Source organism: Chelmon rostratus, chromosome 15 (genome assembly GCF_017976325.1).
Source record: "Chelmon rostratus isolate fCheRos1 chromosome 15, fCheRos1.pri, whole genome shotgun sequence".
NCBI lineage: Eukaryota > Metazoa > Chordata > Actinopteri > Chaetodontiformes > Chaetodontidae > Chelmon > Chelmon rostratus.
In genome coordinates this window covers 24,843,309-24,867,626 of record NC_055672.1, presented here as the reverse complement: position 1 = coordinate 24,867,626, position 24,318 = coordinate 24,843,309, and the positions used below count along the sequence as shown (strand labels likewise).

At 41.7% G+C, this 24,318-nt stretch overlaps 1 protein-coding gene across 2 annotated transcripts in view; it reads left to right on the top strand.

Moving 5' to 3' along the window:
- Positions 1–24,318, top strand: part of trappc12 (trafficking protein particle complex subunit 12) — a 47,932-nt gene that overhangs the window by 7,669 nt on the left and 15,945 nt on the right. The window lies entirely within an intron of this gene.

Here is a 24,318-nt window from a genome sequence, read left to right as displayed (position 1 = left end):
GGGGTATAATAAGGAGCTAACCTCTTCTGTTTTGTTGCCTTCTTTTTTAAGGGGGCAATCGAGTCAAGGGTCATACTCAATGAACCTGTTGTACTATCAACCAGATGATCAATGGTCAAGAAGGACTAATCATGTCGCAGCAGTCCACTGTTGTACTGAGCATTGAGTTAAATGCTGATGAGATCACATCCTTAAATTTAACTATAGCACTATCTGATAGGCATCTGGTGTTGGAATTTTTGCCTAATTGTGGGTAGTCTGGTAATAGGAATTCAAAAGTAATCAAATGATGATCTGACAAAAGAGGATTCTGCGTTGAAATTATTAAGTGTTCAGTTTCAATGCCATATGTCAGAACAAGGTCGAGAGTGTGGTTAAAACAGTGAGTAGGTCCATGAACACTCTGACGGAAGCCAATTGAGTCTAATAATGAGATAAATGCAGTACTAAGGCTATCATTATCAATGTCCACATGAACATTAAAGTCACCTACAATAATTATTTTGTCTGTTTTAAGGGCTAACCCTGATAGAAACTCCGAGAATTCAGATATAAATTCTGAATAAGGACCAGGAGGGCGGTACACTATGACAAATAATCTGTGATGTTTTCCAGGTTCGGTTTGAAAGATTAGGAACAAGGCTTTCAAATTAGCTACAATTGAGTTAAGGTCTAGGGTTTTTATCCTGTGTTATTTGTGTTTTACCTGCTCTGTAAAGTGTCCTTGAGTGTTCTGAAAGGCACTTCCAAATAAAATGTATTATTATATTATTATTAGGGTTGATCAATAAGGAAGAGTCAAAAATGGCTGCAACTTCACCTCCTCTGCTGCTGCCTCGAGGAACATGAGTATTAGTATGCCTAGGAGGAGTAGCTTCATTTAGGCTAACATACTGATCATGAGACAGCCAGGTTTCAGTCAGACAAAATAAATCAAAACTATGATCTGATATTAACTCATTTACTAATACAGCTTTAGAGGACAGAGATCTGATATTAAGCAGTGCACATTTAATTCTCCTGTCTTGTACTGTCGCGTCGGTCGCGTTAATACGTTTTTACATATAACTCCTCTCCTGTTTATTTTAGATTTAGTTTGTTTGCATGGTCAGGGGGCGGACACAGTCTCTTTTGAGTATTGGGTGGGTAACTGCTCTAATGGAAGCGCAGAAAGGCGTATAGGACTGCAGTTCTGCCTCCTGGACTCAACTCTGGGTCGTCACAGGTTTGGTCGACTAATAAATTCGGCCAGATTTCTAGAGATGAGAGCTGCTCCGTCCAAGGTGGGATGGATGCCGTCTCTCCTAATCAGACCAGGTTTCCCCAGAAAGTCTGCCAATTATCAATGAAACCCACACCATTGCTGGACACCACCTCGACAGCCAGTGATTGAATGATGACATGCGGCTAAACATGTCATCACTGATCAGATTTGGCAGGGGTCCAGAGAAAACTACGGAGTCCCACATTGTTTTTGCATATGCACACTCCGACTCCACATGAATTTTAGTGACCTCCGATTGGCGTAATTGGGTGTCACTACCACCAACGTGAATAACAATTTTACTGTATTTACGCTTATCCTTAGCCAGCAGTTTCAAATTTGTGCCACTAACTTCACATTTCTCAAAATAGAGCTGCCAATAACCAAAGTCGGTTTCTCAGCGAGTGTATCGCTGAGTGGGGAAAATCTGTTAGAAACATAAAGTGGTTTGGATGAACCGTGGGCTTCAGCTGTGGACTATGCTTCCTTCGAACAGTCACCCAGCCTCCCTTGTTTCCTGGCTGCTCGGGAGCAGCCGAAGGACAGCTAGCAGGAGCTACACTTGGTCGGTCCCAAGAGCTACAGGGGCCTGGCTAGCTATGCTTATGGATTGAGTTTCCATGGTGTGGAGCCGCATTTCCAATTCACTAAGCCTTGCCTCCAGCGCAGCTAACAAACTACATTTATTACATGTACCAGTATCACTAAAGGAGGCAGAGGAATAGCTAAACATCTGACACACCGAGCAAGAGAAAGAAGGGGAGGGAGAGGGAGAGAGAGAAGCCATCGCTAGCTGCTAGGCTAAGCTAATGTGGCTAGCAGACCAAACAAGTGTGTGAATAAGTGAGATTAGCGGTCGCTAGAGAGATAGACCTATGAATGCTTGAGCAGAACTAATGTTAGTTCAAATAGCGGGAGATTAACTGGTGTGATGAAAGAGCAATAACGCAGTTTAAGCTCAGACGAGTGTGAGCAACAGGAGCAAACAGCTACTAACGTAGCAACTGCAAACAGGAAATGGAACAATATGCTCACCTCGATAGATAGGTAGGTGGATAGATAGATGGATGGATGGATGGATGGATGGATGGATGGATGGATGGATGGATGGATGGATGGATGATACTTACTGACTTTATTCATCTCCGAAGAGAAATGTGCAGCTCAAAAGGGCACACACAAGGGCATGCAAAATAAGAACAACAACTACTTTCAAGTAATGAACCTTTTCAGGTAGGAGGTAAAAATACAGTACAAAATAACAATATAAGAAAAAATACTGAAGTAAAAATAAAGAACTAGGCTATCCAGGATAAACGTCTTAACATCTGGCTATACAGGATAAACATCACATTACACACGTCACCTCAACACATCACCTCAACATGTCAGCAATGTGATCCCTCTGAGCATTTGCGCAATGTCAATGCACGGCAACTGAAAGCACTTGTTTTTGTCACTGACTGCTCAGATTGTTATTAACATTATGAATAGGAGATAGACCTTTTTGTTAAAGAGCAAGATCTTTTTTGTTTAAACACAAAAGGCCGCTATATCGCTCTTGCCAAAGCCACCAGACTCAAGACTACAAACAATAATTTTATCATCAAACACGCTTCATTCAGATTTGACAGAAACAAAATGAAACTGACCGAAAACCATCTTTGTCTTTCTACTGTTACAACAATCCCCACCAGCTCTGGATTGGTTGACATAAACTCATTGTATTGGGAGTTGTGCAAGAGAGAGGGCGGACATCAGAGAAGTAGCTGGGGAAACCAGCGTGTACAGCCAGGTTATTTTCACATTTATTTGACAATGTAATACAATTCTACTAAACTACTCAAATGATTACATAATATGATAATGATGAAAATATTACAAAATTATTTTACCCAGAGATTATGACTGGAGAGTTAGATATGTGGTAATTCCAGAAATTTTCAGTTATTTTCCAGTTAATTACACGATAATGGCTAGACTATGAAGTGACAGGGAGTTCTGATGTAGGTTTCGTTTGTGAGAGTCTTCCAGCAGTTTATGGTCAAAGTTAGCTTGTCTGCCCTGTTTTTTAGCTCCTCCTCCTTCTCTTCAAAGTGGTTTCAATGTATTTAGTCACAGTAGCACTCAATGGCATAGCATACTCTGAGTCGAGGTAGCAAACTAGCTCTATTTAATCTCTTACTTTCTACCACACTGATTGGCAGCATATGGGTCTCAATCATTCGGTACACCAACTGGGTGATGGCCTTGGACCGACGTGCATCATACTGTATTTGTGTATGCACACATATGTATGATCAAAAATATTCTCTGTGGTTAACCGTTGACGTCCCTAATACATCCATGTGATACCAGATTGGCCTATTGTCACCAATACCCAGTCCAGCAATCTGTGTTGGACAGATACTCGATATCAGTATCAGTGCATCTCTACTGTCAGAAGCCATTAAGAAGAGTTGCTCTACAGTGTCTGTGGTTATTACTGAACTATGACTTTTTTTTTTTTTCTGTGACTGTATGCAAATCACAGATTTTGATATCAAAGAAGATGATGAAAGGTACACTAGAACATGAAGGTAAAACATTAGTCATGACATGTGAGCTGTGACAAGGAGTTTAGTGTTTAGTTTAGTGAGGTGGCTGCTCTGCAGATTCACATGACTGTAGTACAGAGTATAGTTACTTTCTACCACTGGTTCATCGTATCAGCTGTCACCGATTGACATGAATTCCATGAATCAGGTGATGGCAGGCCAAAGCAAAACTTGATGGGATGTTGTCTGGTTAAATCCACTGTTCAGAGTGTGCGTTTATAACAGTTCTAACACGGCAATACCTGCTGCGAACCACTTCATGTCAAATTCATGACTAGCAGTCTTTCAGAGTCCAGTTCCCAAACTCTCCTTGATATTATGCCAATAATTTCATCTATTCAACTTATTATTACTGTTTTATGTGTTATATTTTTGAAACAAGGCCTATATTTGGATCACATAAAGTTCAAATCAGAAGTTCACATAGACTCAGGTTGAAGTCATTAAAACTCATTGTATTGACTCCACATATTTCATGTTATCAAACTATAGTTTTGGAAGAATGGTTAGGACATCTAAATTGTGCATGACACAAGTTATTTTTCCATCTATTGTTTACTGGCATATTGTTTTACTTCGAATTCACCATATCACAGTTCCTGTGGGTTAGAAGTTTTCCTACACCAACTTGGAAAATTCCAGAAAATGATTTCATGGCTTTAGAAGATTCTAATAATTGACATAATTTGGTCAGGTAGTCAATTGGAAGTGTACTTGTGGATATATTTTAATGTTCAAATTCTGTGTCTCTGTGCTTGACATCATGTGAAAATCAAAAGAAATCAGCCAAGACCTCAGAAAGAAAATTGTGGACCTCCACAAGTCTGCTCCATACTTAGGAGCAATTTCCAAATGCTTGAAGGTACCTTGTTCATCTGTACAAACAAAATTTGGCAAGTATAAATACAGAAACTGCAATTAACATACTTAAGTGCAAAAAGTGCAAATTAATCCGAAACCAACAACAACAGACCTTGTGAAGATGCTGAAGGAAACAGGTACAAAAGTGTCTGTATCCACAGTAAAACAAGTCCTATGTCAACATAACCTGAAAGGCTACTCGGCCAGGAAGAAGCCACTTCTCCTAAACTGCCATAGTAAAACCACACTTTGGTTTGCAACTGCACATGCGGCCAAAGATCTTACTTTCTGGATAAATGTCCTCCGGTCCTGTAAAACAAAAATATAACAGTTTTGCTGTAATAATCATTATTATGTGTGGAGGAAACGGGATAGGCTTGCACGCCAAAGAAAAACATCCCAACTGTGAAGCAAGGTGGCAGCAACATTTTGTGGAAGTGATTGGCTGCAGGAGGGACTGGTGCACTCCACAAAATACAGAAGGTGGCATTATGACGAAGGAATATTTTGTATTGCATTGAAGCATCATCCAGGCATTTGCTTGGTTGCAAAGCTGTGGCAAAAATAGCTTAAGGACTACAAAGTGGAGTGGCCATCACAAAGCCCTGACCTCAAGCCAATTGAAAATTTGCGATCAAGGAGGCCTAAAAACCTGGCTCAGTTACAGCAGTTCTTTTGGGCCAAAATCCGAGCAGCTTATTGTTAGAAATTTGTGGATGGCTACCTGAAATGTCTGACCCAAGTTAAACAATTTAAAGGCAATGCTATTAAATACCAACTTAGTGTATGTAAACTTCTAGGAATGTGATGAAAGAAATTAAAGCTGAAATAAATTCGCTCTGTTGTGACAGGCTTCTGATTTAATGACCTCTGGTTTTATGCATGTGCATCGCAGCAGGTACTTTCTGGGAACATAACCTCACTTTCTGGAGATAAATGACCGAACCACTGCAAGGTTACCACAGCTTAACATTCATTGGTTTCTGCAGCTTGTCTGACCTTCTGACAGTCAGATTCTACTCAAACTGTTGGGTGGTCATGCCTCAACTAACTGAAACAGTGAATTTGTCTCCTTTCTGTTCATATTTCATTCCTCTGCTATTCTTATTCTTATTCTACTCTTATTCTTATAAATGTGCGTCTTTCTTTGTGACCATGTGTGTTGTGAACTCATTCCCTTTCCTGCTGCCATTGAGCTATTTATTTCTCGAGCCCTCATGTGTTCCCTCAGTCATAATTTCTGACCCACGGGTGACCCTGACAGACACTTGTTATTTAAAGCATATGCACAGCGGCAGCAGGCAGTGTGATGGAGATAGTGGAAAGAGGAAAGGACGAGGGGACGGGTGGAGTAGAGAGGTGGAGAGGTAGCAGTCCACTCGGCTCACAAGTTCTTTTCTCCTGCTGTGCCCATGTATTATGCATGGTACTGCTGTGCATATTTCAAAGGCCTTCTGGACTTGGTGTACACACACACACACACACATACACACACACACGCTCACAAGATACTTCCAGCTTGCAGTCAACTGTATATGGTGTAGGTGAGTGTGTATGTGTAAAAAGATCATACGCTGTCTGCCAGATGGTGTGGGTGGCTCCCTTGAGCAAGAGGCAAAAGAAAGGAGAGAGACAGTAAGCCAGAAAGGTAATGTAGACTTACAGGAGAAATGTCATGGAATGACAAGCAAAAGAAAAAAAGAAGAAAGGAGTAAGTGATATTGTGTGAGAGAGACATGGAGGCAGAAGAGGGCTTCACCTGGTCCTAAGCACTCACACATAAACGCACACACATGCGCACAATGTACCTCGGAATGTGAAGAGCAACTGTGGCTTTGAATGTCTAGACCCTTCTGAATTGATTTCGTGATTATCACCATGAATATTTGCAATAAATTAACCTTTATTCACAAATATTACATTATTAAAATTAAATTTAGTAAAAATGATCCAAATTCATTTGCTTTTTTATCAATTTTGTCAGTTAACTAAGAATTATTTCTGGTAAATTATTACAATTTTTTTTTTCAGACATTTGATAAGGGATAGTTAAGAATATAATACAAAACTAATGCCTAACTAATTCAGTGTCTGTGCACACAGTCTGTGTCAGTGGACATCAACCGTAATTCTGTAAGTTTGCAGTCCTGATCGTGATGATGCAGATCTCAGAATTTTGAGTGATGTGATTTCCTCTACCTTTTCTATGTTGGATAAAGTCTTTTGACATTCGCTTATTGGTTCTCTGGTTGACAACAACAGCAAGCTGCTGTCTCTCTTCCAACTCTATTAAGCAATGTGCAGTATGTGGTTTCGCTTATGTGTGGTTGTATTTCTAATATGTTTGTTTGGCACAGCTGCCATACCATACACTGTAAAACTGTGCACACACACACACACACACACACACACACACACACACCGGCCACTTTATTAGGTACACCTGTCCAACTGCTAATTAACACAAATTTCTAATCAGCCAATCACATGGCAGCTACTCAATGCATTTAGGCATGTAGACATGGTTAAGACGATCTGCTGCAGTTCAAACCGAGCATCAGAATGGGGAAGAAAGGTGATTTAAGTGACTTTGAACGTGGCATGGTTGTTGGTGCCAGACGGGCTGGTCTGAGTATTTCAGAAACTGCTGATCTACTGATTTTCACGCACAACCATCTCTAGGGTTTACAGAGAATGGTCCGAAAAGAGAAAATATCTAGTGAGCGGCAGTTCTGTGGGTGAAAATGTCTTGTTGATGCCAGAAGTCAGAGGAGAATGGCCAGACTGGTTCGAGCTGATAGAAAGGCAACAGTAACTCGTTACAACCAAGGTATGCAGATGAGCATCTCTGAACGCACAACACGTCGAACCTTGAGGCAAATGGGCTCCAGCAGCAGAAGACCACACCCCGTGCCACTCCTGTCAGCTAAGAACAGGAAACTGAGGCTACAATTTGCACAGGCTCACCAAAATTGGACAATAGATGACTGGAAAAACGTTGCCTGGTCTGATGAGTCTCGATTTCTGCTGCGACATTCAGATGATAGGGTCAGAATTTGGCGTCAACAACATGAAAGCGTGGATCCATCCTGCCTTGTATCAACGGTTCAGGCTGCTGGTGGTGGTGTAATGTTGTGTTGTTGATATTTTCTTGACACACTTTGGGCACCTTTGTACCAATTGAGCATCGTTTCAATGCCACAGTCTACCTGAGTGTTGTTGCTGACCATGTCCATCCCTTTATGACCACGGTGTACCCATCTTCTGATGGCTCCTTCCAGCAGGATAACACACCATGTCATAAAGCTCGAATCATCTCAGATTGGTTTCTTGAACATTGCAATGAGTTCACTTGGCCTCCACAGTCACCAGATATCAGTCCAATAGAGCACCTTTGGGATGTGGTGGAACGGGATATTCCCATCATGGATGTGCAGCCAACAAATCTGCAGCTCCTTGATGCTATCATTTCAATATGGACCAAACTCTCTGAGGAATGTTTCCAGTACCTTGTTGAATCTATACCACGAAGGATTAAGGCAGTTCTGAAGGCACCCGGTACTAGCAAGGTGTACCTAATAAAGTGGCCCATGAGTGAATGTATATATATTTGTGTGTGTGTGTGTGTGTGTGTGTGTGTGTGTGTGTGTACGTTATCAAAGTCAGAGAGAGAGAGAAGCTGCTGCGTGTGCACGCGCCGCCGTCTTGGATACACAAAAAGAGTATAAAAATACTGTTGCCAATGGGAAATCTTTGAATTGCACATGGTAGAAATGGATAATAAAATACAGTGTTTTGTACTACACACACACGCACAGTAGACAATATATAACACAGTACAAAAAAAAGAATAAGCACAGTAAATGAATATACACTGCTCACAAAAATTAAAGGAACACCTTTTTCATTGGCCCTGGCATGAATTGAATTAAACCTGTCTGATAATTTTCTGGTTGGTTAAGCAGCTGAGGGCCTCGTTAATCAATTTCAGCTGTATTGGTGTTCATGGAATAAACAACAGGTGCACTTCAGTGGCAACAATTAGAAAACCCTCAAAACAGGACTGGTTTTACATGTGGAGGTCATTTCAAGTTTCTCCCTCTTCATCTTTTTCGGCTGGTTTTCCACTCGTGCTGATTTTGGCTTGCGTAAATATCCCTACTGGCAGTATGAGGCGATTCCTTAACCCTACAGAAGTTGCACAGGTTGTCCAACTTCTCCAGGATGGCACATCCACCCGTGCTGCAGCAAGAAGGTTTAATGTGTCTCCCAGCACAATCTCCAGAACATGGAGGAGATTTCAGGAGACTGGTGGTTATTCTCGGAGAGCTGGACAGGGCCGTAGAAGGTCCTCAACCCCTCAGCAGGACCGATACCTGCTCCTTTGTGCAAGGCGGAACAGGCTGAGCACTGCTCGTGCCCTACAGAATGACCTCCAGAGGGCCACTGGTGTGAATGTCTCTACCCAAACAATCAGGAGCAGACTTCATGAAGGTGGCCTGAGGGCCCGACGTCCTGTAGTGGGCCCTGTGCTCACTGCCCAGCACCGTGGAGCTCGACTGGCATTTGCTCAAGAACACCAGAATTGGCAAGTCCGCCACTGGCGCCCTGTACTTTTCACAGACGAGAGCAGTTTCACCCTGAGCACCTGTGATAGACGTGAAAGAGTCTGGGGAAGACAAGGAGAACGCTATGCTGACTGCAACGTCGTTCAACATGACAGGTTTGGTGGTGGGTCAGTGATGGTCTGGGGAGGCATATCCATGGAGGGACGCACAGACCTCTACTGCCTAGGAAATGGTGCTCTGACTGCCATAAGGTATCGAGATGAAATCCTTGAACCCATTGTCAGACCCTACGCTGGTGCAGTAGGTCCTGGTTTCCTCCTAATGCACGACAATGCCCGGCCTCACGTGGCAAGAGTATGCAGGCAGTACCTGGAGGATGAAGGAATTGAAACAATTGAATGGCCTTCACGATCCCCTGACTTAAACCCAATAGAACATCTCTGGGACATTATGTTTCGGTCCATTAGGCGCCGCCAGGTTGCTCCTCAGACTGTACAACTGCTCAGGGATGCCCTCACACAGATCTGGGAGGAAATGCCACAAGACGCCATCCGTCGTCTCATTAGGAGCATGCCGCGACGTTGTCAAGCATGCATACAAGCTCGTGGGGGCCACACAAGATACTGAAAAGCATTTTGAGTGGCAAAAATTAAGTTTTGGAAAAAATGGACTAGCCCTTAACATCTTCATTTCACTCTGATTTTAGGGTGTCTACACAATTGCGCCCTCTGTAAGCTGAAAACTTTTATTTCCATTAAAAGACTTGGCATCCTTTTGTTCCTAAAACAGTGCCCTGTCATTATTGGTATAGATATCCAACTTCATATTTTGATCTGATGTATCTTATGTGTTTCTTTAAGGTGCTCCTTTAATTTTTGTGAGCAGTGTATAATATAGATATTTGCACGGATGTAGTCGATATTATCACATGTTAAACATAAATAGTGCAGTAGTACAAACAATTGGTTTGTGATGTTGTGATGTGAAAAAACATGAACACAGTACTACATTAAATGATACTGGAGTTAAACAGTCTGACAGCTGTTGGAATGAAGCATTCTTTCTTACACAGTGGATACAGCAGTCTGTTACTGAAAGAGCTGCTTAAGGCCCCCACCATCTCATGCAGGGAGTGAGAGGGGTTGTCCATGATTGACTTCAGGTTGGCTAACAGCCTCTTTTCTCCCACTGCCTTGAAGGTGTCCAGAGGGCAGTCCAGGACAGAGCCAGCTCTCCTGATCAGTTTGTTTGGTCTTGTCTTTTTCTGTCCCTCTCAGAGCTCCCCAGTAGACCACTGCATTGAACATTGCAGATGCCTCCACAGTGTCATAAAATGTTCTTAACAGTGTAACACTCTGAAGGACCTCAGTCTTCTCACCAGTTGAGGTTTTTGGCCCTTCTTTTCGATGACATCTGTGCTGTTGGTCTAGTTCAGTTTGTTGCTGAGGTGAACACCCAGGTATTTGTTCTTCCCCACAATCTCAATGTCCAAACTCTGAGTGTTCAGTTCGGTGTACTCTGTGGCACTTTGCTGCAGAAGTCTATTACCATCTCCTTGGTCTTGCTGGCATTTTTGTGCAGGTGGTTCAGTTCACACCTCCCTGTATTCCAGTGTTTTACAGTAGTGTAGAGAAAAACAGTATGTGTGTGGATAAAGTGCTACATTATACAATGCCTGAGTTGAATAACCTGACGGCTTTTGGAATGAAGGACCTGCGGCAGCGTTCTTTCTTACAGAGTGGTTGCAGCAGTCTGTCGCTGAAGGAGCCCCTGAGGGCTACCACAGTGTCATGCAGGGGCTGAGAAGGGTTGTCAATGATAGATGTCAGCTTGGCTACCATCCTCGTCTTGCCTTTGTTCTCAATGGTGTCCAGAGGGCAGTCCTGGACAGAGTCAGCTCTCCTGACCAGCAGATGTAGAAGATTGCAGATGCAATCACAGAGTCATACGTTTTTTTTAACAGTGTCTACATACTCCAAAGGACCTCAGTCTTCTCAGCAGATGGAGATGACTCTGACCCTTCCTGTACAGGGCATCTGTATTAGTGGTCCAGTTTGTTCTTGAGGTGCACACCCAGGTATTTGTACTCCCTCACAATGTCAATGTCCAAACCCTGTATGCTTACTAGTGTGATCTGTGACTCCATCCTGCGAAAGTCTATCACCATCTCCTTGGTCTTGCTGGCGTTGATGTGCAGGTGATTCAATCCACACCAGTCGATGAAGTTGGTGAAAACCTTCCTGTATTCCAGCTTGTTCCCCTGTGATATACGTCCAACGATGGCTGTATTATCAGAGAACTTCTGGATGTGGCAGCTGTCCGTGTTATGTCTGAAGTCAGATGTGTAAAGGGTGAAGAGAAAAGGAGAGAGCACAGTACCCTATGGAGCCCCTGTAGGGGGTCCACCTCCCTTCTCACCAGGTTATGGAGGTGGTTGAGCATGATCCTCTCCATGGTCTTCATCAGGTGAGAAGTTACGGCTACCAGCTTGAAGTGGTTGGGCTCTTGGAGTGCACAGGCTTTGGGACTAGAGTTTTCCACAGGGCTGGAACTCTTTCTGGACAGAGGCTAAGGTTGAAGATGTGCAGAATGACCCCACAGAACTGATCTGCACAGGCCCTGTGGCAGCCCCTGCCGAGTGAGGTGGGGGGAGGGTATGTAGTCTCTGATGTATGAGGAGAGTGCTCAAGGATGCTCCAGGGAAGACTGTTCCCTAAACTGTTGATGTCCTCCCCGTGTGGACTGCACAACACTTCCCAGTCAGTGGTGTCAAAGCAGTCCCTCAGTACCATACTGGTCTCCTTAAAACATTTCCTCACACATCTTATGGTTGTTTATTCACCAACAGTATGTAAACAGGAAGCAGATGAACCAAGCTGTAAACAGAGCAGCCCAGTGGGGGGAGGAATGAAGAGCTGTAAGCCTCCTTTATGTTAAGTCCAAGGTTCTATTTTCTCTGGTGTAGCATTTAACATGCTGGGTGAAGGTGGGGACTGTGGAAGACAGGAAGGAAGGTGATTGAAGTCTTCAGAGACGAGGAGGAGGCCCTGGGGGTGTGATGTCTGCAGCTGTGAAACCACAATCTGTAGGAGCTTGCAGGCTGCTGCAGCATCACCTGACAGGGGTGATGTACACCGTTATCACGATGACATGTGAGAACTCCCACGGGAGATAATATAGCCAAATGCTGACAGCTAGCAGCTCTATGTCTCTCATGCAGCGTTGCTCCTTTAGACTGATGTGCCCTGGGTTAAACCAGCTGTTGTTTACAAATCCTTGTTCAACCCCTATATTCCTACTCTTCCTCTAACCACTCATCGTTGCTTCGTCCACTCTCAGAAGTTGAAATCTGTCCAATGCAGCATGTGCATCCAGCGTGAGTTCATTCAGCACTCCATTAAGCACATCATGCTGCACTCCCGATGCTCCCTCTGCAGTCTGGTTAACCCGTTAGCTCTTCCATCTTATTACGGAGAGATCTCACGTTCCCCACAATAAGAGACGGCGTGGATGGTTTATACCATCTTTTCTTGTTATGGCACTTCGCTCAGGTTTTTGCATCCCCTCTTCCTTATTTCCTTGGATCTCCAGTCTTTCCACTGGGATTACCTTCGTTGTTTAACAGTGCTAACAGCTCTACTCGAGTGTTAACAATGGAGCTGTGGTTGAATGGATCTCAGATATGGTTTTAAATAGTCCAGAAAAGAGTAAGAATCATATCACTAGTCTCACCAGTTGTATACCCATAGGTGAACATGTTCAACTGAGACTAGTGACGGTTGCTGCTGTAACTGTCTGCCACTCTGCAACTGTAGGCAATTGCAGCATCTTTCAGTGAAACTAGAAGTTTAAGTGTCTGCACTGACACAGATTCATTGTACAGAAGCATCTGAGAATTATTTTTTTTCCCAACTTCCAAGAGCTACTGAAAAAAAGGTGCTGTTTGTCATACAACCCTAATTCCAAAAAAGCTGTTGTGCTGTGTAAAACATCAAAAAGACAGTGTGTGATAATTTGCTAATCCTTTTTGACATATAGTCAATTGAAAACAGTAAACAGACAATATATTTAATGTTTTACCTCATCGACTTCATAGATTTTTGTAAATATATACATATTCTGAATTCAGTGCCAGCAATATGTTTCAACAATTTGGGACAGGGGCAACATGATAGTGTCATGTTTGTGTGTGAAAGGGGCATCCTCAATCGTTCACAAGCGTGAGTAGACTTTCATGGTTCCCAGAGAATATATCCTAATGACTCACCAGTGATCAGCATTGCACCACCATGAGATTGTGGTTTTGATTGAAATGTCTCAAATAACTGTTGGATGGCATGCCATGAAATTTGTTTTCCATGTTTCCCCAGGATTAACTGTAATGTATGAGTTAAGTGGTCATCCAACACCAGCATTAGATCAAAATTTTGATATGCCCATACTTAAGTTTATGACCAAATACTTGAAAAACTAATGGCATTTCCATCTGCCTCAGATGTACTTTGTATTTGTAAATGTTAGTATGCTAACACAGTCAACTAAAATGGTGTACTGTACATAGTAAACAATAACTGCAAAACATCAACATATTAGCTAGCATTATCATTGTCTGAACTTTAGCATTTAACTCAAAGCACAGCTGTGCCTCATTGCAACCTGACAGAGCTACTTGCATGGCTTTAGACCTTCCCAGTGGTCTTGTATCCAGTCCTCAAACGTATCTGATGTTGCTAAATGTTCCACAATTTCAATTTTGTCAATGCTATTGACGTCTGTGTTCGCCTTTTGTTTTTTATATTTTAATTCTTTTTTTTACTTTTGTTATCTGCCGTTTTACCTTCCTATTTTTTCTTAAATGTTTGCATTGTACAACTCTGGCATTGAAAGACACTTTATGAATAAAGTTTACACAGGATAAAAGCTATACCTTTGTATTTTCACATCCATATCAGTAATTCCTCTGATCTTATGTTTTCATACTTTATGACACTAACTGCAGTATGTACTATTTTATTATATCTGTATATTTATATATGTATGTGTGTGTGTGTGTGTGTATATATACATATATATGTATATTCATGCCTTGTTTTGTAAATCAGGACTTGAGGCCACCACAGAGGCTTTTTTTTTGTTTGTAAAGGAAAACCTCTAGACAAGACAAAGACTTAAACCCGGGGCCTCCAGCTGAGGGACAACATCGCTACTCACTGCATCACCCAGTGAGGGGCCAACAAATGTTCCTGCATCAGGAGCTTGTTTTGGTCTTCATCAGAGCAGCACCTGTGTGACGGCTTTGCTGACATAGTAATCACTGACTGATTCACTGATGAATTGGTAACTACTTGCATTTAACATGCATTTACAAATCCATTAAAAAAATTACAAACTAAGATCAACTAAGTTCATAGATCAAAGCTGTAGTAGTTGATGTAGCTCACTAAGCTTGGAGGGACAAAACTAGGATGTGCACAATCCGAACATACACACACAAGATCAATCACATAGAACCTGGGACAACTGATTCTTTACTCTGCTTTAAACACATTTTATGCTATTCTGTATTTGTTGTCAGCTGTGATCATCCTTTGTATGTGGCCTTTTGCTTGGATGTAGCTAGTAGTTGGCAGTAGCTCATAGATTCTACTTTATGGCATCACTGTGCGTGCGTGTGTGTGTGTGTGTGTGGTTTGTAGAGCTCTCCTATGAGCTGGCAGAATGAGTCATGCTGCAGAGCCAGATTGTTACTGCACCCATAGCCACTGCATACTCCCTCCGTTCATACATACACACATTTGAACTGTGTACACAAATTCACATTGAATACACGCATAACACACAAGACTAATTAAGAATACTTTCTCTCTACCTTTGTTTCGTTGTATATGTCTCTCCAGCCTCATTTGACAGAGCAAAATTTGGTCATACTTCATTCCTCGCCCAGTTTACATGGTTTGGTAGGCTGGTTCAAACTGATACCAAGTTTTCAGCTGTTTGCTAAATTACTTTCTGCAGTGATTCCACCTAATTTCGTCATTTCTTCTTTGAAAAGATAATTCAGGTATTTTAGAACCTATTCTGTGGATTTGGCCAGGTAACATTGTACTCACCAACGTCATTTCTAACATGTGCAAACATGGACACATTGATATAACAAAGTCTGACAAAAACACAGAAGGTTTACAGACAGTTTGAGTGTCTGACTGCTTGTTTCTTGGCCTGTCAGACTTGAATGTAGCCTGTCACCTCATCCCATATGTCATTACTCTTGCAAGTACAGTGTTATTAAAGACAACCAAAACTACAAAAGAAATGGTAATAAACCATAGCATAACATAGCAATGTTAGGGAACTCTTAATTTTAGAAAATAATGGTTACTTTGGTTGGACTGAACTGAATTTGGTTAGCTGTCCTTGCCTCCGCCTTACCTCTGCTTTTGTCTTCCCAATGACCTCTGTGGTGTGGTCAGCAGTGGTCTAGTCTCTGGCTCAGCACCACCTGGGCTGGCCTCATCTGTCTTTCTCATTAGCAATCACCCCCTTCTCTCCTCTCCCTGTCTTTCGCTCCTTCATCTCTGTCTCTTTCTCCCCTCCCCCTGCCAGAGAGAGAGAGAGAGAGAGAGAGAGACCTTGCCTGGGTCAGACAGACAGACACACCCCTGTAATCACTGCAACGACCCAGCTGCTGCATCGCACTTTGATATCATTGCTGTAACCTTTACTTGTCATTATCATAACTTTTTAACATTTTCTGCCACCAGTTACGCTTGCAGGCCAGGGTCACCATCAGCTTTTGTAGCACTGAAGAGCATGTTTAAACCTGGTATTTGTTTTCACCTTGCTCTGTTTATGTTGCTGCAGCCATATGCTCAGACCTATTGTAAAAGTACAGAATTTAACCCGTTGGTCTGCCAGCATACTGGATCATTCCAGTTCATCACAACTTGGTTCTTACTTTAGTATTTTTTGACATCATTCCTACTCGTCATCAAAACAATGCACTTACAAAGTTATTGCAAAGATCTGGAATGACACTGCAGTCTAAAAGTGGCTGATGGTTTGCCACTCTTGTTTTAGTGGCATATGCTGATTCTTAGATTTGGGACTGTTGACTACTGGTATGCCGCTGCAGTTGTACTGGCTTGTCACACTTATCAACCATACATCACTTGTGTACCACAGGCACGTGGCATATTGCAATTCTTACTGAAACATGCCGCTGCTGTGTGCCAGAAAAAAACAGCATGCCACTCGTGTTCAGCAGGTGCCACTTTGCACCAGCAGGTACCGTGTCAAACTGGAAGGTGCTTTTTAGGCGTGCTATTCGCCTGTCCACCACTTTGTCAAGATTGAAATATCTCAGTATCAGTACTATTGGATGCAGTGCTTCCCCAGAACATTTGCACCTGAAGAAACAGTTAAAGCAGTCATATTCAAATCATTTAAGTCTTCTCATACTTCGTTTCCAAGTATTCCACCAAATTTTTTTGGTGAACAGTGATATAAAACATGAATGAATGTTGTCATTGAGGCGTGTATCTATGGCAACAAACCTAACATGACAGTTTAGAGAGGCCTGCTTATTAAAGTAAACTGTGATGTTGTTAATTAAATGAGAACAACCAGTAAATATCATGAGTTCAGTGAAAAAGTACAAACCTAAAGTGAACAGAGGTCAATTATAACAATTCAATTGTTAAAAAAAAGGAGCACCACCACAGTTGCTGTGCAAAATGCACTGCATGACTTACAGGAGTCACAAAATCTTTCTGTTTTTGTCACTTCTCTTATGTCCGCCCTCTTGCTCCTCTTCCAATTCAGTGAAATAAGAGTTAATTTGAGGGGGTAGTGATTGTTGAAAGGAGGAAACCAGGATTGGTCTGCTGATTTAGTTATTATTTTATTTATTTATGTTGTTTCTATCAATGAAGTATGTTTTATGATGCTAAAATGAAGGTTTTTGTAAATAGAGTCTGGTGGCTTTGACAAGAGTGATTGAGCAGCTGTTTCTGGTGCAACAGAAAGGATCTTACTCTTTAACAAAAAGGAGGCAAAAACAAACACTTTTAGTGGCCATACACTGACAGTGTGCAAATGCTGGGAGGGACTATATTGTAGGCTGTTTTGTGGCTGCGGCTGCAGAAGCTCTCATTCAGTTCTGGAAAAAAAAATAAACGTTGTCTCAGTCACTGACACACAAATAGATGGGAAGCAGGGTCCATATTCTGACTGAGATCAATTTTTCCCATTTGTCCAGAACACCACCAACTGGAAATTGCACGTCACTTTCATTCATTGAAAATATTACGTAGGCCAAGCTTATATGAACGAACAATTCAAGAGTACGATATAGGACGTTAATGTATTTGGGTTTTTTTGGTAATATCGAGGAATGTACATCTTTAAGAATGTTTATGTTGAAATAATATTCAAGTAGTATGTCTCTCATATTGGTACGTGCCTTTCTTTTTTTTTTAAGAAGGAATAATCAAACATCATTTTTGGCAATTTTAACAGCCCCACTGGTTGGTAAGACAACAAAAGTCCCATATAACTACAGTGCATTTACTATTTACCATGCCATCATCATCAGGTCAAATTTTCATTTGTCCAGTGTGTTTGTTTATGACTAAATATCTGCAAAAATATTAACATTCCCATTGTCCTCAGCTTTACTATATGTTTAGGGCTATTTAGCAAATGTTAATTTGCTAACACACTATTCAAAGATGGCGACAATTATACCTGCTTAACTATTAATATATTATACTACTAAATATTATAGGAAAAAAGTTTGGTACTCCATGCAAATGACAAAAGAGACACAAGTTAGGGGAGGAGGAGGAGAAGCTGTACTTTGGGAGTCATCTGACATGAATCGGGCCACAGACAGAACTTCTCTTAAATGCATGTCTTTGGCAGAACTCTCAGAGGAAAAAGGAAGTGGGACATACCGTTATTAATCATCAAAAGCTATCCAGTAGCCCACTAGTCAGTCAGTAGTTAATATTACCCAAAGGAGCATGTCACTTAGAACTTGGAAGCTATGCTGATTGATCTTTGGGGGTGTCATGTGGAGTTCTCTTATAAGCCATGAGCTAGTATGGTGTCGTCACATTATATATTATGCCAGTTTGTGTCTCAGCATCTGTCAGTGATATTTGTTTGAAGAGTCCAGCAGTTGCCTGTGGGAGACAAAATGACTGCTGTGTGAAGTCATATCAGCATAGTAGCCAAGCAGGCCATCCACCATCTTGAAGGCAATATACTGTCCCCTGGTTCAAACATCTGTAGACCAACTACAGAGGCATCAAGGTTATTTGCTGTTGCAATAACTGGCTTGCACTTTTAGGATATTATAAATCTGTTTTTTCCCCACTACCACTGTGTAATCCAAAATGCAGGGGCTTAATTGAAGTAGCATGGGACGTCCTTGTGTTAACCAAAGCTGGTGTGAGGAAGCCTTTTAAGTCTGATTTGCCTGGAGGCTTCGGGTCTTACGAGAGAACAAGTGGGCATTCGTTTATTCATCAGGCTTCGTTACGCAGGTCTTTTCTAAACTTGTCAAAAAAAGCAGCACTAAACTTGTGATCTTCAGCACATTTTAGAAGCCTCACCCCTTTTAAACTTGTGATGAGAATGATTATGTATATCTGTTAGTGTGTGTGTGAGAGAGAGAGATAGAGGACATAGTGTGCACATTTTTATTGCACACACTTGTGTGGGTGAGTGTGAGTATGTAGGCGTGTGTTTGAAGCATTACAATACTACTAAAGTCAGGCTTGCTAATTACAAGTGGTAATAGTGTAATATGTGTAAAAAGTGTATTATTAAGTTGTTTCCTGTAATGCTGAACATGCTTTAGGCATGTACTTTTTTAAAGTTGAGAGATTTACTGGTGACTTTCCATGGCATGACTGACATCGTCTTACTTGCCGTCTGTCTACATGTCGCTTATTTGTCAGGGTGAAGGTCTGCAGTTTGTGCCTGTCAATGCCTCTTGGTTTTGAACCCTTACCTTGGGAACCATCTGACACACCACACTGTCTCTGTGGAGTCAAACCTTCGATAGTGGTGCCAGGGGACCAAGAGACTGGCCACTCTCCTCCAATCCCCCCTCCTCATTTCCGTCTTTCCCCCCGGCCAATCGTTGATCCTCATTTCCATCTTCCGACAGATGGCCAATCGTGGCTCCTCATTTCCATCTTTCCCCCGCAGCCAATCACCGCGGGCCTCCGAATTTTTCCGCCTGAAGCCGCTTCAAGTCCACTGGTCAACATAAAGAGGTGAGCTGTTGCTGGCAAACTTATTTTATTCTATACTTATTTTATTTTGTTGACAAGCTAGCTAGCTAGCTAGCTTCTTTACGCTATTACGCTATATGATGAGTGCTATATCAGCCTTACTATCATTGCATAAGGTTGCTGTCACAGTGCATGTCGGTGCAGATAAAATCAGTGTTGTTTATTTAGTCGCTAGACTAATTGCAGTCAAATTGAATTTACTTTTCAGCCACCTGTTGTTTGCACACTGTTAGAACACGGCACTCTTAAATACTCGATTCTGATTGGTCATCCGCCAAAATTCAGCAGTGTTCATTTCTCAACAGACTACCGCCTGTTAAGGAATTCCCAACAGTCATAGACTAAAGGGGCAATCCTTTAATGTACCAAGCTCAATAGCAAATCACCAGCTGATTTGAGCGAAAATATGGAGCATTTTCCAGACATTACTTTTAATTTGTTTGGAGAGGACAAAACACTTGACGTGTGGCTGGATAATGACATGTCCCCAGCAAAAAAAGACAAGAAAAGTAAATAACAATGCTGAACCGACAGGAGGAGCAATATTAAGTCAAAAGCGACTTGAGAACACAGAGATTTACCAGATTGAAGCAGACAGACACGAAAATACACCAAGAAGAACACAGCATGAGCGATCAACCTGCTGAAAGACTGCTCAGTGGAGACAAAACTGAAGACAGGTTGTTTTAATGTATGACGCTGAACGCAGAAATCAGCTGCTGCAGGACTTTTATCCATCAGTACAAAATAATAGCGGTAAACTAAACTCTGTCGTCAACTACGTCTCTCTCAGGTCTGGGATATCCCGTCACGTCTCCACATTTGACATGATTATAAATAAGTTTTCCTGCCTGCTGGCCTGCGCACAGTGGCAGGCAGTTGCTAGGCAACATATGTGTTTACTTTCAGAGCCGCTGCACAGTGAGAGCGGTGACAGACGAGAGTAGGCTAATTTTAAATCAATAAAATATGTTTTAATCACTATTTTGTGTCAAATTATTAATGATGAATTATGATTTAGTAGTAAGCCGTGTTCTAAGCGGGATAATGTGCAGAGAGCTGGTTCCTACGGAGAAATAAACTGCTGCAGGATGAAGGGGTTTATGTCATCCCGTCTGGTTTGTTTTTCCATAGCAACCTGCTCACTATACATTATCCCTTACCTGAGTTTTAGCTTTCTATCATGATGAGATTATTTTTCTTATCCAAAAATAGAATAATCTGATGTTGTGACAAGGTACACTTTGACGGATGTGTTATTTTCTACCTGTGATATTGTGTGTTTTTGATTTTGCTGTACTCTTATATATACCAGGTTGTGGGTGAGTGCAGTGTCCAAGGGATGGACGGAGTGGACAACCTGGCGGAGTATTTGGTGGGGCTGGGGACTTAAATTGGACAAACACTGAGCAACCAGCAGGCCACCACCATCGTAGCCCTGTGGTACAACCTTCTGCCACATGACCAGCAGCGTTTGGCATATGTTGCACGGCACCACGTGCAGCTGACAAAAGGATGCTACAGGTGTTGTAAAAAAGAAACCTGAATTTAAACCAGGTGTGGAGAGCATGACATCTGTATCTTAGGATCAACAGGGTGCCCTGCCAAGTGGCCAGACCATTGTCATCTGGTAGAGTCCATCTTTGTGAAACTCTGTAACATTCATAAGAGCCCTAAAAGTCCGGCCAGTTATGCACTGACAAGATGGACTGAGAGACTACAGCAAGATCAGGCAGCTGGTCCTGGGTAATGGTGTGGCCATGCAGAACACTATGCAGTTCTTTGATGTGACTCAAACTCATTCAGTGGCACAAGAAGCACTGACGAGGCGGGAATGTAACATTCTGCTGCAAGGAGTCAACTTGCCTGCCTCTCTCTCTGCCTGTGTCTCTTCCACCTGTACAGGTACACCCTACAGCCTGCTTGTTGTAGCAGCCTATTGCTGTAAGTATTTAATTATCATCCCATATAACAGTTGTGGTGTTTCAGAAAAATCAGCATTACAGAAATAACATAACGTATATATATATTTCCCCGACTGGGCATAAATAAAGTTTATCTTATCTTACTGACAAATATTGTGTGTGCTTGGCAAAGTCTGTTGATATTGTCTTCTAGTATATATGTGTTTTTATTAGTAGAGCAGTGTTTCCTAGCTTTATTTATTATGTTTGGTATTTAGTTTATTTTATTTATTTTATATATTTCTTAATTAGATTGCATCCTTAAATTGGATCTTTTTTCTCAAGCAAACACTCAAAGTCACGAGTGTAGGTGAGACTAGTAGTTCTTACAAATGTTTCTCACGTTGCTGTACATTTCTACATTATGTAACCGAGTACTACTATTTGGTTATATGCCATTCGAAGTAACCCATGTTCCTATTTGTATCGCTTTTTAAGTGATTTTTGAAAGACTCATAACACTTGGTAAGAGTTCACGTTAATGGAGATATGTTCTATGTCAGGGAACGAACCAGCGACCTTTGGAACAGTTCCCCCTGCCGTACGCCAGCCAAACGTTTGTTTATTGAATTTCCCCAGCAGGGGATTAATAAAGTTCATCTTACCTGTATTCTTCCCTGATTTTCTACTTTAGGGTGGTGTTTTTGTTCTGTCAGGAACAAGCACATAAAGCAGGTGCAGTAACAGGTGTGTACTATTCACCATCTTCCAAAATAAGCAACAGCAAACAAAAGAAAATGGCCCTTCCCTGCTATCATGCTAGAGACATACCGGCACAATCCTAACACACGCTTCTTTTGCCAAACCTCTGTAGTCAATTCCTCATTTAATATCACTGGCAATAAATCACCGTGGTTATGCCTTCTCATTTGATTTTGGGGTGATCTAATTATGCCTTATTGCAGAGTCATTTGAGCTGAACTAAATTATTAATCACCATCAGCCTGTTGTTTTTTCTATTTTTATGTCCTCCCAATGCCCTTTCTGTGCTATTTGAAATCATTCCAACCGGAGGACTGACAGCGTGGCTTGTGCACATTATAGCATTTATGGGGAGCTATCATAAAGCACTTTGTATGTTCTTAAATGAGAAATAAGTTCACCTGAACCCCAACTGTAGAAACAAAAATAAAACCAGCAGTGTCTCCTTAGTCTAATCACAAATGTATGTTCTGGTTTTTAAATGGATGGGGACAGGCTCTGGCTCTCAGGAGCGGTTATCTTAACGTACCATTCCACTAAAAAATTGCCGACAACACCTATCCAAGGCTTACCAAAAGTAAACTGAAAGCTGTTTGGAGTACGTGCATGATTTTGTGTCTTTTGAAAGCTAACACTCGTTCATTCCTGGCAGTCAGAATCACTGTAAGTGCTACTGGCATTGAGTATAGAAGTTTGAACACGTTGAAGTAGAAGGGTTTTTTTTTTCATCTGAAAATACCACAGAAACTGAATATTTTCATATGTTTTCTCTAATGGTACAGCAATTTATTATATTTATCTTCATACATATCTATATTTATGTACATTCAATAAAAAAATACCATTTATATTCTCATATATTTTGGCTATATATGTTTATATTGAGGCCATGTACTATATGTATCATTTCAAGCCATGTGTAATATTCCTATTTGCACTGAATTCCTTGGTTTGAGGTAATCAGAGCTGTAAATAATTCACTAAAGTGGCATATCGGCATGTTTAGAATTTCATTGGCTATTTGATGTGTCAGTTATGTGCAAAATCGGTTGAGATCAAGTCAGACTGTTATTGGTCAGTGTCTTGCACCGTGCAGTGCACCAATAGTGTGGCTCAGTGTGGTTATCCCCTTTGGTGGAAACACAGGCGATCACAGATTGGCAAGGCACAGTGTGGCTAAAGCAGCTTTACCTGACTCTATGGAAAAACACGATTGGACAAATGTTGCCTTACTGAAAATGAAAAGATATAATAGAAATTTCAATCAGAGTGATGCGTGCTGACTCCATACATTCTAAATGGTAAATTAGCATGATGAACACGGTCCAGTCTGTGATTATTCGTAAACTTTTTTCATCAGCAGGGTCAGGGTTCAGTGATTTAAGATGACAGTGGAGCAGAGACATCATTATCTCAGTCAAGGGCACTCATAATCACATACTACCTTTAATGGAGTCTAACCCTGTGACCTGCTCACAGAAGATCGCCTCTCAAAACACAAAGCCCTGCCTGCTGTCTACTCAAATCACAGCTCCTCTTATAGCTGTAATGTTTGGTTTGGATTTGTATGGTTCAAGAACTAAAAGTATAGGCTGGTGTAAGACAACATCATACCATAAAGCTATGTGTGCATAGCAGCAATTCTGCATCATTACATGAGGCCTGAGCTGAATTTCACTTTTCCAGCTTTGTGAGATTTTTTTCACTTTGGTTCCTTGCAGTGCCTCTCTGCAGCTGCCTTGGCCCTCAGCTGTTTTCTCCTCACCACTGCTCCATTTTTCTTTTTCCCGGCTCTTTTGGCCCAGAGTTTCTGTTTTTTTCCTTCCATTCTCTGTAGCCAACTTTGACTTCTGCGCTCTTGCACTACATGTGGTCCAGATTTCTTCCAATCTTATCCTGCTTATCCTCTGTCCTCTGTGCCCTCTCTCAACTCTATGTGTGTGTTCGCACATAGCTACAGAACATCACTGTTGGCTGTTCTCATGTCTCCTAGTCAGGCCATATCCTAATGTCACTCGTACGTACAATACGTACAAACACAGGCTTGCACACCTGTTT